Consider the following 15,731-nt stretch of genomic DNA (forward strand, 5'->3'; position numbering starts at 1 on the left):
TTTGTGTGTTGCAGACATAAGACAAGTTAGTTGTCTTTTTGTGTGCACACTACCTTTTATATGTGTGGATCACAGCTCAGTCATAAAGTATTTGCAAAGAAATTGTAGGGTCTTTTCACTCTCAAGCTGTTTTATTATAACGATAATTAGTTTGGATATATTGATACTGATATGAAAAAATGTAATAATGTGAATTTGCAGACCAGATTGCGACTCAGTTCTTCTTTACCGCTCTTTTAGACAGAAGTTGCCAGTGGCAGCACAGTGCAACGTACTGTGTAGGCTACTGTTTTAGAGCGGCAAGGAATAATTGATTTCCGAGAAATTGGCTTATTTATCTGGGTGAAACAACTTGAAAGTTTTTTTACGATACTGATATCGGTATCTCAGTTTGGCAAATCAAGGAAAGATATGCAGCAAACTTAAGCTTGTTATCTTTGGCTGCCGATATCAAAAGGCTCGTGGCTAGTGTGTGTGAGTCTGTATGTGTGCATGGGTGTTTGTAAGCATCTAAGTAAGTTGGTTTGAAGTTGCTTGGATGTGTTTTAAAGTAGAGGGGAGAGGGCTTTTAGCTAAAAGAAGTGTCATGAAACTTCCTCCGCTCTCAGTAAAATAACTAGCTTGGCCACCCACTTTTGTTCTGAAGATACTCTACAAATTAGTTAACCGTATCTGGCAGAGCGTATGCACAGGCTGCTCTGAACTAAATACAGACCATCCATTCCAGGAGCTTTAAATGAAACTAATTTTATGTCTGCACTTGGGCTGTCATTGACTGAGTCAGGCTCTGAGCAAACAGGAAAGGTTTTAAATGGATATTTTACCTTGGTTTGTAGTTCGTAGTCTGTCCAAGCTTCCTATATTGATGTCCATCATTTGTGGGTCTGCACTCTAAAAGTCGGAGAGAGGCATTTTTTGCAACCTCTAAATCAATGAGTGATCTGAGCACCAGATTCAGCTGCTCACTGCTTGAAGATGTGAAGAGAATTCCTTTTCTTCTTGAATATCAGAATTGAAGTGTCTGAATTGTGTTCCTTTTTGCTTGGTCATTGTCTGCAGAGAAAAGCAGCATAAATACCTAGGCATGCTAGAATGATTTAAAAACCTTGACTACTGTGCAGGAGAGAAACAACATTCAAATGAAATCAGATTGATCTTAGAGTCAGATTGAGCCATAGTCATTTACGATCGATATATATTCCTTGTGTACTTTTTAGATCATTTTTTTTGGCATGTTATGCAGGTATTTATTTGTGACAGGACAGCTCCTGAAAGGGGAGAGAGAGGGGGAATGACATGCAGCAACTGCTGCGTCGAGGACTGAGCCTCTGTATATGGGTGTGCGCTCTACCAGTGAACTACTTAGGTGCCCCTTGTGTACTATTTTGTTAATGAAAAACATATGTGGCCACCCCCAGAAACATAAATACTATGAATGTTTGTTTTTTTAGCCATGCTGGCGTCATGGCTCTAGAGATGGCATTGTCGGTCGGTTGGTCTATCCATTACTGTACTTTGATCCAAAAATATTGTCTACGTTATTAACAGTTAGCCATTGCTGCTGGTTTCATCCACATTTCATCCAAAATAAAGTCAGTAAGGAATTCTGCAGCCAATAACAATACATATCTTTGTTTTTCTTATTAAAACAAGAACAAATCCATTATTAGTCACCAGTGCAAGACAGTAATATATTTTCATTGGAAAGTCGCCCGAAACAATGTTTCCTAAAAAATAATAGCCATTATTTGGACAACTGCATGATATTAGATCAGGGGTGTGTGTGTGTGTGTGTGTGTGTGTGTGTGTGTGTGTGTGTGTACATAACTGTATTTGTTACAAATGTGGGTCAGTAGACTCCAGTAGTAAACCAGATGGTTGTCGCCTTGCAGACCATAAACATCTAAGAGATACTTTCAGTCGCTGGTTTCTCTAATCAAAGCATTGAAGAAATTCCTGTTTTCTCACCATTGACAGTGAGTTGTCACCTGGCCCACTTTTGAAGAGAAGCTGTCTAAATGGGTTTCAGTTTAACTTTGGAAAAATAACCAGATATTTTTTAAATAAACTACATTGCAACAGGTTTTAACAATTGCACTCTTTATTGTACTTTCCTTTACTTAAATTAAAGTTACTTAAAGGGATATTTCATCGTTGGAAAGATGACTATATCTTTAAATTGGGTCACTTATGTAGTAGAAATGTAAATTTTTTTTAGAAATTGGTGGCTTCTTGGCCAAGAAAAGCCAGAAAATTTGTTTTTGGCTCATGTGGATGAAAGACACCAAATCCCAAAATGCACTTGCTTCGCTGCTTTAGATTCCACTCCCAAGCCACGCCTACCGTTTACAGACAGACAGACACGGTGAGACGGTCAACTCAACTCAAGTGTGTTTTATTGTAATTTCAACCATATACACGAAACAACGTTTCACCGTGGCTCAAGTGGTGTTACACATTTAAAATATATAAAAACGACATAAGAAACAGGCTACATTTAGTGCACACATTATAGGCTCCGTAAAGTTCAGCTAACGCATACTAGCATTAGTACTTGGTGGGCTGTAAACACCGAGTATAAACACAGCCATAAATTTGCATGGAATGTAGAATGGTCGGCATTTAACACAAACTCCACCAGCAGTTAGCAGTTAGTTGGATACAACACCCCATTTCTGCACAAGTCCGTGTTAACACAGCCCACCTCCACTAGTCTTACCTGGCGACAGAGCAGCAGGCCTGGTAGCTGGATAGTCCGGTACACTGTTGTTCAGCCACGTTTCCACAACAACAAAAACACAGCAGTCTCTGAACTCGTGTTGGGAGTTTCGTTGAAGTTGGATGTAGTCCAGTTTTTGTCTAATGAGCGGACACTTGCAAGCAGGATTGATGGAACAGGTGGCCGGCTAGCGTTAGCTTTCCACCTAGCTGCTTTCCACTCCTGCACACCGCTGTCGAGGTCCCTTTCCCCGGCTATCGGCATCAGGCGACACCGCAGGCTGAGGTGCTGGTTAGGGCTGCACGATATTTTGTTTCATCGTCTACATCGCGATGTGCGCATGCGCGATAGTCACATCGCAGGACGTTGCGATGTTGCCGCTACAACTTCTTTGCTGCTTGATAAAAAAGGAAACTTTCCCCGTTCTCCTGTTCCAATTCGTAATTTACACTGATTTAAGTGCTCTTGGATACACAGTTTGTTGCAAGAGTGTGACATGCAGGCTCTGCATGCACAGCAAACCAACAACCATGATCAATTTGAATCAATTTATCAAACAGCCAAAACTGCTAGTCGACCACAACCTGAAATTTAGAGGAAGCAACATGCACGCATTATATCATTCACTTTAGCCTGGATTGATATTATATGAATACAATGGTGTCATGTCAGTCAACCAGTGTATTTCTTCCTAATTTCCCTCTCCAAAATCTCTTCAGAAGAGTAGTCACAGCGCTTACTTGCTTTGGTTTTTGTAAAGCATTAAAGTTCAACAAAGACTGGTTCACATAAGAAAATTTCCTTTTTTATTTTTATTTTCTTTGTAGATGCACTCCCCTACAAAATCACCCCAGTAGTTGAGAATGATTTAGTATTTCTAAATAGGACTATTTATGTCCTCTTGTAAAAATTATTGTTATAATGTTATTAATTATTAATTCGTCTTTTTTTCATATCGCAATATATATCGCAGGGAAAATAAATATCGCAATGTAAGTTTTTTCCAATATCGTGCAGGCCTAGTGCTGGTCTCCGTAGCAGGCGACGCTCGCATAGTGTGTCGAGTATTCCGTCTGTAATAAAGTGTCCTGCATATTCTCCGAACTGTACAAATGTATCCCGGTGGTACACATGTGCGGTAGTTTGAATGCACATAATTGTTGTAAAAGTTTTCTGCTGAAAAGACGGAGCCTGTTAGCGAAGCTTCAAGATGGCTGACACTTGTTTTGCTTCGGCAAGCTTCGGGTAAAGGCGACAGTCCAACCCCCTATGGGCGGGTTGTAAACATGCGGAAATAGCTCCTACTACTGGCTGTAGTCATAGACAGTATATAAGAAAGGACCAACAAATCCCGTTGCTCTGGACGGAGACCAGTGAAGGCCATTAGAAGCACTTTTCCGGTGAGCGCCGAGCGTTACTGCGCAGCCTCCAACTGAGAGAGACGACATAGATGTGACATGAGCAACCTGTCTGAAAGTTGTAAGTCTTCTGTTAGCTGTGCCAAGAGAAAGCTCAATCATTCCCAATCTTACAGAGACGGAGAGCGTAGGTATATGTAAGGAGATAACATGGACACAGGCTAATTATTGCTAACTAAAATGCTAGTTAACATTAGTAATTAAACTTAAACAGCTAATGTAAGTCGAAACTGCCTGCAAGCTTCTCCTGTACTATACGGTAATTCCTCCACTATGCGACAGTAAGTTGCATGGTTATGACACAATCGTTAGCCTATTTTTACAAAAACGTCTACTACGGAGCCATAACGTAAGGTACAAGGTAATGGAGCCTTTTATATATTGTTGTGTTTCTTTATAAATAAACAATGGACAAATAAAGTCTTTAAACGCTTCAGATGTAAAGTTATTTGCTGTCAAAGTGACGTCAAAATGAATGGCAGTCAATGGAATGCTAACGGGGGGTGATGGCTTATTAGCATCAAAATGGCGCCATAGGAAGTTCGGGTTGTGAGGAGATGCTTACCCCCTTGGCTGTAGTCCATTGCCTCTGGGCAAAAAATCTTCCGATGACACAAAAATTGTCGTTTTCCGCATACAGAGATCTTTAGTCTCCCTTTAACTAGGTCAATTTTGGTATCGATACCAATCCATTCATAAAAATGGTCAGCTTTCTTTGTGCATTTGCTTTGTAGCTTTTGTACATAAAGAAATCATAGCGCCAGTCCAACAACATACACAAACAAGTGGAAATCATTGAGCAATGAAGGGCAAAAGCATCTCCTTTCCTCCATGCTACAGTGCCTTTTTCAATATATATTACCTAACAGGATGTGAGCCGAGTGTTGCCTTCCTCACTCTATGACTGAAGGTTTAAACAGCACTCACACATGCAGACACAGATTAAACCCAAGGGACAGACATAGTTAAAGTTGAACTGAAGGCCAATGCAATTCTGTTGACATTCACCACTCAGATAGTGAACGAGACGGAAAGAGTGCTCATAGTATCCATCACATCTGCAGAAGGTAACAAACACACCTGGAGAACGAGGTTTCTATTTTATAGCCAACCCTGATTCCTAACATTATCATTTATTTCAGCTTTGGCACTCTCTAGATAGGTGTGTGTATGTGTGTTCATTCTTCCATAGTTATCACGTTGTAATTCCCAGTTTTAACATTCATTTAGTCTATGTCTCTCCATCTCTTTGTGCATGTGTGTGTGTGCATATCTGTATGTGTGCCAGTGTGTCTTGCTTTATTTATTGCCCTATTAGTTTCCAGAATTACCAGTTATAGACTTCCTCTGTCGTGCATTTTGCCCTACAGTATATTTAATTCCTAGGCTCCCCATTCAGTTGGTGTGATGCTCAGCGGTTACACAGGATGTCAAAGGTTTATGGCCAGAGAGATGTGTCACAATGCTGACAAATGGCCAGAGAGACTGAGTAAGGAGGCCAAAACCGTTACCACAAAAGAAAGGAGACAACTACAGTAAATACCTGCAGCCCGTTCAAGTACGTGCTGGCTACAAACTAACTTGCGAATGATGCTATCAGTTCCTTTGAATGCTTCTTAACATTACGTCACTTATTTCCATTTGAGAGCAAAATGAGCCAGATATGTGTGTCATGGCTAAAATGCATGAACGGCTCGAGGAAAAGTAAAAGCAATAGACGTGATTCACAATTGATGTGAAAATGCACAGTTTCAATATGAGCTGATGTGTAGTGTGAAGGGCAAAGTAAGATGAATGTTAAAGAGAAAGTATTTAAAGAGAAAGTATTGAAATAAACCAAAATGAAAAGTGAGGCAACAAAAGGTGAACTCAGGTAAATGCCCCCCAGAGATGCACATTTCGTCTCCATGGCATTAGTCTCATCTCACTTAATGCTTCACTACGCAAGTTGTGTTTTACATTTTGTTTTGGACATTTGCCAGCTGCTGAATTATTCCTGTTTTGAGGAACTAAAGAGAAGAAAGAAATATCATCCTCACATACGTTGGATGTGCGTTCAGAGACGATTAGCCATAGCTCATTGGGACGTGTGTGTGTGTGTGTGTGTGTGTGTGTGTGTGTGTGTGTGTGTGTGTGTGTGTGTGTGTGTGTGTGTGTGTGTGGACTAGCCAGACTTCGGTCCTTGTCCTCGATTAAGTAAGAGGGTTCATGGCTGAGTTGAGCTAATTATATGACGTGTGTGTGTGGATAGGCTAATGGCATTTCAAGTGCAGAGGTCAATAAGAAAAATTAGCATCCACTTCCTCCCGGATTTTCCCCGCTATACCTCTTCTTATCTCCCTTCTTCATGTTCATAAATATAAGTTATATCACACTGTACAATTCTGTGACTGTGGTATGAACGACCTGGTATGTACTGCACATGTAGTTCAACCAGAAATGAGCCAAATTGAAAACGATGTGATTTTAAGGAGGCAAAAAGCACTGTGCATGCAACAGCACATTTTTACATAAAGTTTATCTTTCACATTACATACATAAACTACAATGGGATAATGCTATTGTAGAAGAAACTGCAGTTTCATGCAATACCTAGCTGGACATTTGATATGTGTCATTAGAAGTGACACATTTAGAACCAAAGTATACCTTGAATGCCCTTTCATAATTTACTCATTTAGCCCCTCTTCTTTTATTACCTCTTTATGCCCTTTTACACACTTTCTGTTTCTCCACTTTGTTTTACGGCCCTGACCTTTCCTCTTTTGTCCCCTAAGCTCTCTTCCCTATTTATTCAATCCTGTCCTTTTTTCTCGATCTTTCCCCTCTTTTGATCTCTATAGTTTTACTTTGTGGTTGACAAAGCACATTGAACTGTTGTTTGAGGCACATTCATTGATCAGAGGATCGTGGTTTAAAAACTGATATTGTATCAATAGTGGAATATGGGCAAATCATAACTTTGTTTTGCATACATTTCCATGATTTTTCAGTGGCTTGTAATAACTAGTTTAGCTGCAGTAAATCCTCCTTACACTTACTTTCCTGACTCTACCACAGAAGTGCTTAAGATGACTGTACCTTCTTTTGAGTTGATGATTATATACATCTGTCAAATAAATAGTTGCTTGCTTGACTAAGACTAACCATGAAATAGAAACAGGGTGGGCTGGCAAGAACTGTCCCTCCTGCAGAATTAATAAGTAAGCCAGTATTGTATTGAATAGTGACAAAAATAAAACCTTGTTTGAGAGCCACACCCATCTCTCTGAGGTTCTTACAATGTGTGCATGGAGCTAAAAAATAACCAGACATGATAAGAGGGACTCAACTTTCAACACAGTTCAACAGTGTGTGTGTGTGTGTGTGTGTGTGTGTGTGTGTGTGTTTGTGTGTGTACCAGACAAAGAGATTAGAGGGAGACAAACACAAAGAAAAGAGCAAGGCAAGGCAAACAGAGACAGGTAGAGATGGAGCGACAGATTCAGAGGTAGGGAGAGAGACTGTTTATAGACAATGTTTTGCTTTCAGCATACATATAGAGTTTGTTCTGTCAGAAGTCTGTGTATTCAGCGAAATGGAACAGAACAAGACAGTGGATTAAAGATCAGGAGACCAAGCAGGAAAATGTCTCCGGTGGAATGTCACAAACCGCCTAAAAACAGCTGTCGGATTACACCTTAAACCCCACTGGATCACACTACTTACACAAACACACACAGACAAACACACACACACACACACACACACACACACACACACACACACACACACACACACACACACACACACACACACACACACACACACACACACAGGCCCACAGGTCTCACAGATGAATATGAATTTTTGCGCCCGGCTGAGTTTGCCTGAGTTGCTCTGAGGGCCACTGAGCAAACGACAGGTGTATCAATCTGCTGTCTGTCTCTTGATTGAATAAACAAGCCAATAACACAAAACAAATCTGGTTTATTGGGAGAAACAAAACTGCTGTAGGCAGGCTAAAACAGCTCTCTGGGTTCATGCTCAGGTTGTTGTGACATTGAGATGGTTGCTAGTACTATTTTTTGTAGTCTCGCCTTGCCAGACCCTCCTCCAAAGCGCGCTGAAGGAGAGTCTGGCTACTCCACAAAGCATTCGGGGATGGAAACGTAAAATACATGCATCCGGTGGAATTTCCTGCAGCACTGGAGAAATCCCGGAAGTGGAACGCAAAGGATATAGAGTATATTTGTTGTAACCACTGCAGCTACTACTACTACTACTACTACTACTACTACTACTACTGTATTGATTCTTTTCCAATGCCATTGTTGTCAGGATTTTGACTAAAACAATCTCACCTTGACGTTCATTTAGTAGCTGTTCTGGAAGTTTTGTTCATATCACATTAACTTGAATTGTAGATGTTTAAATTACCATTTTTCTGTGCACTTTTGTCCATGTTGATTTAACAGTTGAGCATTTAAGTTAATTCTTGACTTTGGAAACAGCATTTGACAAAACAATTCTCATATTTCACAATCTTAAGGTCCAAGTGCTCTTTTTTTAAAGCTATAGTTCGTAGTTTCTGTCGCTCCCATGAGAAATTGTAAGTAATGACAACAAAACAGTCGGCTCGTCCACATGATACATGCCTTCCGTAATTGCGCATTGCCCCCACCCCTCCCCAACGCAGTTGCTAGTAGCCAAGGAGGACAAGGAGAATTAAAAAACATGATGGACTCTTCAGAAGAGGTAATTATCTTCACTTGAGTTTTTGCGCGCGAAAGTTGCCAGGCGTCACAATCTTATGAATTAAAAAGTTAAGCACTAAAGCTTTAAAGGACAACCCTGACATATTGGGGGAAAGAAATACAGTGACTGTCTTAGTAAAAAGACTGGTAGCAAGGGGAAAAATATAGTATTTATGATGTCTTCAGACAACTCCAAATTATGAAAATAAGTGCCCCACCATTGAATCATTTAAAAACACAACAACAGATATCTCAACAGGAATTCTCAACTAAATGCTCTGTAAATTTGCAGGTACGGAACCCATTAGACATATATTATCTCCCGGGAAGTGAGAATAATTTTTGTCTCTTCTTTGGCACGTGGTTAAACAGCTAAACACTAAGTTATGATATGGAAAACTGGCCAGCAAGGTCAGTTTTTCCCTTCATCGTGTCTGCCTCTTTAAATGCCATCCACATTTTCATCTCAGCTTGGCGGAGCACTTAGCAAGGCACACCTACACATGAGCAGATGAGGTGGAAAGGACAGTGTACATTTTCTCTACAACATAAAGGAAATTGCTAATTTTGATACAATAGGTTCTACATTTTAAACAGCAGGCAGGAGAAATAGATCTTATTAATATCCATCCTGAAATGATATATTGAGGAAACATTTTACAGGGGTTCACAATGAGAGAGGCAGTGTACTGTATAATATTCCCATTTCATCATTTCACGTAAGTGTGTTTTAACATTGAGTGGATTATTACATCAAAATCAAACATATCAACAACTATTTGGGAATAAATGTCCAATTATTTTTCTAATAACTTAGCCTCATCTTGGAGGTGAAGTGCTCTTCTAAAAGCAGGTTCATGGGGGAATTAAACCTTTGCTAAAAGAATAAGGGAAATATTCTCACTAATGTGGGGATTGTCGCTGCTACTATCCATCTATCTACATGCCCGTTACTGTTCTTAATGTCAATTCCAGACACTGAAACACAATCACAGAGGTGGGGGAAATAAAACTTAACTAGAGAGAGATTGAAATGACAGCACACTCTGTCTGATCCCTGGCTAAATAGAGGTCAGCAATAAATCAAGGCTGGCTAGGAAGAACTACTGTTAATGAGAACAGAGTAGAGGGAGGAGGGAGAGGGTGGAATCGTTTTTTTTTAAACAAGAAAAGAGTATGTGTTTGAAGATGTGCTGTGTGAGTCTCTGTATTTATTTGGTTGTATATTGTGCATACTTACTTTCCCAACTATAGCCATATGTTTGAGTGTGTGTGTTACTTCCAGGGAGTAGGAGATTACAAAGCAATCTGCTTTGCTTTAATCAATCTGGCCTGTTTTGCAATAACATGTAGCCTATATATGCATGTGTTTAAACCTCTGTGTGCTTTATTTGTGTTTGTGTACTGCTACAGTACAAGTTTTACTACTACTAACTGCGACTTCTACTATTTGTCTATAGCATCTCTCTCTTGTAGCTCCCAGTTCGGTCTTTGTCGCTGCATGTCTGTCTTTGCTCTGCTACATAGAAGGTGCGGCCAGCCAACAGTGGCTTCCATTGTTTCACACACATTTTTAACACCCATTTCTCAACTCCCACACAAGTTAATTCAATTGTCTAGGAGCCACATACTTTTTTCCCACAGCACTGCAGACGGCACTGTGGGCTGAGTTGTAAAATGTGGTCGCTCACTCTCTCATGGACACCAGGTGGACGGTCTGTCTAATCATGTGTTTGCATGCCAGTTATTGTGGGTGCTTGTCCAATTGTGTACTCGCATGTAAATAGGTTTGGTGATGGCAGCGCCTTTTTCTAATTGAGTACTTCTATGCAAATAAGGTTCATATGTAGTTCAGCCAACCTTATGGTTCACAAACAGTGAATATAGAGCCATATCTACACAAATCTGCAAATTCAGCTTGATGACATAAAATGTTTGAGCAACACTGGTAGGCTACAGGGCTGGATGGTTTTGTGCCTTTTCCATTTAATCAATTAAAATGACATAATTTCAACATCAACATTAGAGCCTTCTTTACAGATGATATTTTGTCATGTCACAGTAGGAAAAGCTCAGGTTTAAATAATAGAATTAACGACAGCTCAATTTAATTTGGCTGCTTCAGTTTCAGGGTCCAGATATTGTGCATGCTGGCTCACTGTCACATTGTCATGGCTTACTGGGACAATTGAACAGAATGGAGACATCGTTAATGTAATCAGTAAAACTTGCTGTGAAAAAGCCGAGGTTGTGGATGGGTGTGTTTACCTGGTTGTAAGTGTAAATTGATTATGCTGCAAATGAAACCACGTATTTCTGGTTATACCTAAATCTATGTACAAAGACAATTGCGCCTATGTTTACAAACAACTGGAACATTGGTTTCATTTTTGCATTTGCAAAACAACTGTTGAAAATACTGTAATTTCTTTGCTACTGTTACGAGCTACAGTTAGCAGCTATGCTAGTCACGTTTAGCTATCATAACCAAAGTAAATAATACATTAGATATCGAGCCATAGACTAACACAACTTTTGGACACAGAAACATTTACTGTTTAGACAGACACTGTCTTGTTCATGTTAACACTGTATTCTTGCTTGATTTTTGAACAATGTTTGAATTAAGCCAAAGAAAGTTGGCTTTCAAACATAAACACTTTGTTTTGATTAATGTCCATGGTTAAACCCGCTGTAACATAGTAGGCAAGTAAAGCTCAAATACTTGGTTCCTGTCGTGTATACCAAGAAGTCATTTTGGTTGACTGAAATGTGGGTTTCAGCTCCAATAGCTGGCTGTGGTGTAAAACGCTCTCCAGCAGAGAAAAGGAAACTAGCCAAGCTCTTCTGCAGTAGTAGTATTTCTGCCATCCATGATGTTAGAAACATAAAAAGGTTGTTAAATGTAATACAGATACAGAGGTTTGGCAAATTATTCAGCCATAGATATGAAATATCTATTTGTCAAGTGTCCCTTTAACTCTTACCTTTATCCTAGCATTAAATCTGACTTTAACTGTAACGTCTCTACCAATAAAAGATTTAAGTTTGTCAGCACTTGATAAGATTTTCCAATTTCTTTCTATTCTCATATGAACATTTGCATCCCCTTATGAATAGAAATACAAGAACACACACACTTATAGTAGGATCATTAATGGAGTTTAAGAAAGATTTTTGTGCCAAACAAAGCCTGTATCTTATTAATTAGCTGCAGAGATGGACAGAGTGACATGAGAGAGAGGCAGAGAAGAACAGCAGTAACTGTAGACTTGGACAAAGGAAAGACTTGGCATCACAAAATCTGTCAATATATCTGCTGTATTTTATCAAACCCAAATACAGCGTGTCGCTCGCTCCCTGGTTTTATTTCTTCCTTCTTAACTTGTTTCCCTTCCTCCCGTTCACACTTGTTTCTCCTTGATTTGCACACAGACACAGTTAGCCACTGTTCCCCAGTAACTGCACTTTGACCTGCAGCAAAGGCGTTAGACGGGAAGAGAAGAGGGGGGAAAGAGGTAGAGAAGAAGAAAGGCAGATGGGGCTTAGAGGGAGTAGTAGGACCTTTGACAAGTCTGCTATTGTCTGGCAGTAAGACAGAGCAGGGAAGAGGGATTCAGTAGCAGCTACAGTAAGGGAGACCAGGGACAGTTTTAACACTGTTTGCAATTTTTAGCAATACATCAAAAACCATTTACACTGGAATAACCAATTTGAAACAAGTCCTCCTGAGATAGCATTCTCACTGACATTATTTGGAGGGAAACACCATTGTGTGTGTATCCCTCTGTCTCACTATATCTGCAACATGATTGCTGAAGTTATTCTGATGTGATAGTGGATTATTTTCTCAAACACTGAGTATATTTAATTTTTGAAATTGTTCATTACCAAATCTATTCAGATAGACTCTACAGATGGGTGGGATTGTTTTGTTACAGGACATAAAGTAAAACCGATTAGGTTTATTTAGGATAAAATAATAAAAAAACATGTAATATTTAATTAACACAAACCTACATTACATCTTCTGTAGCTTGAAATGAATGAGTACACGGATACCAAAGTTGCAAAAAAATACATTAAAGTGCTCATATTATGCTTATATATTAGGCTTTTTCCCTTTCCCTTTTGTGTTATATACCTTTTTGTGCACATTATAGGTTTAAAAAGTGAAAAAGCCCAAAGTCTACCCCAAAGGGACTTACAATCTTCCAGAGAAAACACTGTTCACAAGCTGCTCCAAACAGCTCTATTGTAGTCCAGCCTTTACTTCCGTGACGAACGTGCGTCACTTTGTAACACACGTTATAATGCTCGCCTAGCTGCTAGCATGGCACGTCCTCATACTCTGCTTCTGACTGGCTAGTAGTCCTTACCTAGCTACTGCGCATGTGCGACTTCCAACAAAGATGGAGCTGCAGCAATGTGCAGTACAACAAAAATATGGTGTTTTTTGAAAATTAAACCACATAAACCTATTCTATTACAACCTCTAAATACAATGATGAACCTGACAATGAGCATAATATGAGCACTTTAAAGTTTGTGAGGTTCTTCAGCAACTTCCATTTATCTGTCCAGTCGGTTGACAAACTGAAAACTGTGCATAATGTAATGCACATGGATATGAAAACACGCAACCTGGGCAGAATGAAAAAACAGTAAAATCATGACTCAAGGTTTCATGTTTACTGAGATTGATTATCTACCTTTGGCAATTATGGAAGTTTTTTCTCAGTCTATATAAGAATGAATGGCAGCAAATTCTTTCTTCAAGGAAAAACGGCCCTCGATAGCCAACTAAACTGACTGTTTACAGACGTCAGGGGGGATAATGTTAAGGCGAGGGGCAACCTTGATTATTGGTTCATGTGTAAAACACCAGTGTTATGAAGGACGTTCTCAACACTCTGCCAACAAAAGATTATGGAATGACCATTGAGCTGTAATTAGCTGTAATTACGACCCTCTAATCCTTTGTTTGCCATCTCCTTAGTCTGACTTGATGGCTTTTCATATTGCACAGAACCCATTCTCCCTCTCTGACTCTTTCTTTCTTAACCATTAGGTTCATCGTCTCTCTCTATTTACCCATAGTGTCAACAGCAGTTACTATAGATACTAACACCCCCTGAATGTCTCTTGCTTTTTATCATAGAATAGCTCCTCAGCTTTTTCTTGTGTATATTGCTTTTAAGGGAGCCTTCCCGGTGCTTAGTCATGGTTCTTTCTTTCAATTCTTTAACCTCAAAGTTTCTTTAAAGGCCATGCTTGTTTCTTTTGTAAGAAGGGAAACTCGACAAAGAATAATCTTTTCACTCTTTGGCTTCTCAGCCTTTTTGCCATTTTGCTGAAACTCTCAAACTAAGAAATGTCTCTTCTCTTTTCAGTGGGATAGTTAAATTAAAATGATTTTCTTGCCCAGGTTAGGCCACCCTAGTGGCCATCATATACAGTCGGTTGTTTGAAAGAGTGCTCTTCCTCCTTAAAAAAAAACCTGTGACCAACTGAACCCTTAAGGATACAGTCATAATCATCTTGGCTTTTTCAAAACATTAGCAGAAGAGTATTTTATAATAGCACGTCAGTCTTTTATGCTATGCATTTGCAAATCAAAGATTGTCATCAGCTATCTCTTGTCCTTGTTGTCGTCTCTTCTCTTCTCCGTCTGCCGTCTATAGCAGATGGATAGTTCAAACAGTGAGACAGACACAGACAGCGGACAGAAGGCTCTGTCTGGAAAATCACTTCTTGAAACAAATTACTACGTGGCTTATTGTTACACTATGTGTCTTTTATGAATTTCAATCTTGAGATAGTGTTGGCCTGACATGATAGCCACAGGCGGTACAATAAATGTTCCATATATCTTTCCCGGGAAAACAAAAACAAAAAAGATTGCTTGCCAAAATACTGCAAGTCTCAGCTCTTTCTATGTTCCATCTAATGTGTTGTTGTTCACTTCAGAGTCATTCATGCTACTGTGGATTTCTGACAAATAGCCATTAGACTGGGGAGGATAATTTCCCTTTTGCCACCTAATAGCGTCTTTACTTTTTTTATTTGAATTATTTTACAGGTGATAGTTGACAGTGTACAGAGAGGGGAACACAAGGAAAGCAAAATTCAAACAAAGGTTTTGGGACTCACCCAGGACATTGCAATTACCCAGTGTGCACCTGCGCCACAAAATTAACATATGTTGCCAAAGCATAGTGAGAAATTGAACCTTTCACTCTGCAGTCCTAATCGAGATATTAAAAGAAGCTAGTCCCTTTTGTGTTCAGTTTGGATTGGTTTTGGTGAAATTATTAACCAGCAGCAGTTGAATAATCTACATTGACTCATATGATATCTCTCCACTCTGTCATCTTTGTCTTAATATCTTAAACCTACTTTTGTGAGCAGAAATGCAAAGTAATAATTCTCATTTCCTACAGTCAGCATTCTCTTTTTTGCCTTTCTTCATTAAAACATAAATGTCCAATCTGATCAGCATGTTCTGGATTATTCACTATTACTTTTGTAGACAGACGAGGGATTATAATGCAACTTTAAGTGGATGTATTCATTTTAAGGATATCATACAGGGCAGGATGACAAGATATGCAGTTATGGAATTATGATAAATTAACAAGTGTGTGTGTGTGTGTGTGTGTGTGTGTGCGTGCGTGCGTGCCAGAGATGTTCACAAGTCATTTTTTGCAAGTCCAAGTCAAGGCTCAAGTCTTTGAGCTTGAGTCCAAGTCAAGTCTCAAGTCTCTGGCATCTGATCTGTCCCTAACACTGTATTGTTAAATCTTATGAATTCAAAACATGTCCTGTAGCTACCATCCAGACAGTACAGTATCAAAA

General features: G+C 39.4%; 1 protein-coding gene across 1 annotated transcript in view; it reads left to right on the forward strand.

Moving 5' to 3' along the window:
• Positions 1 to 15,731, forward strand: part of LOC144519018 (collagen alpha-1(XIV) chain-like) — a 150,535-nt gene that overhangs the window by 19,014 nt on the left and 115,790 nt on the right. The window lies entirely within an intron of this gene.

Source organism: Sander vitreus, chromosome 6, assembly GCF_031162955.1.
Source record: "Sander vitreus isolate 19-12246 chromosome 6, sanVit1, whole genome shotgun sequence".
In the NCBI taxonomy this organism is placed as follows: domain Eukaryota; kingdom Metazoa; phylum Chordata; class Actinopteri; order Perciformes; family Percidae; genus Sander; species Sander vitreus.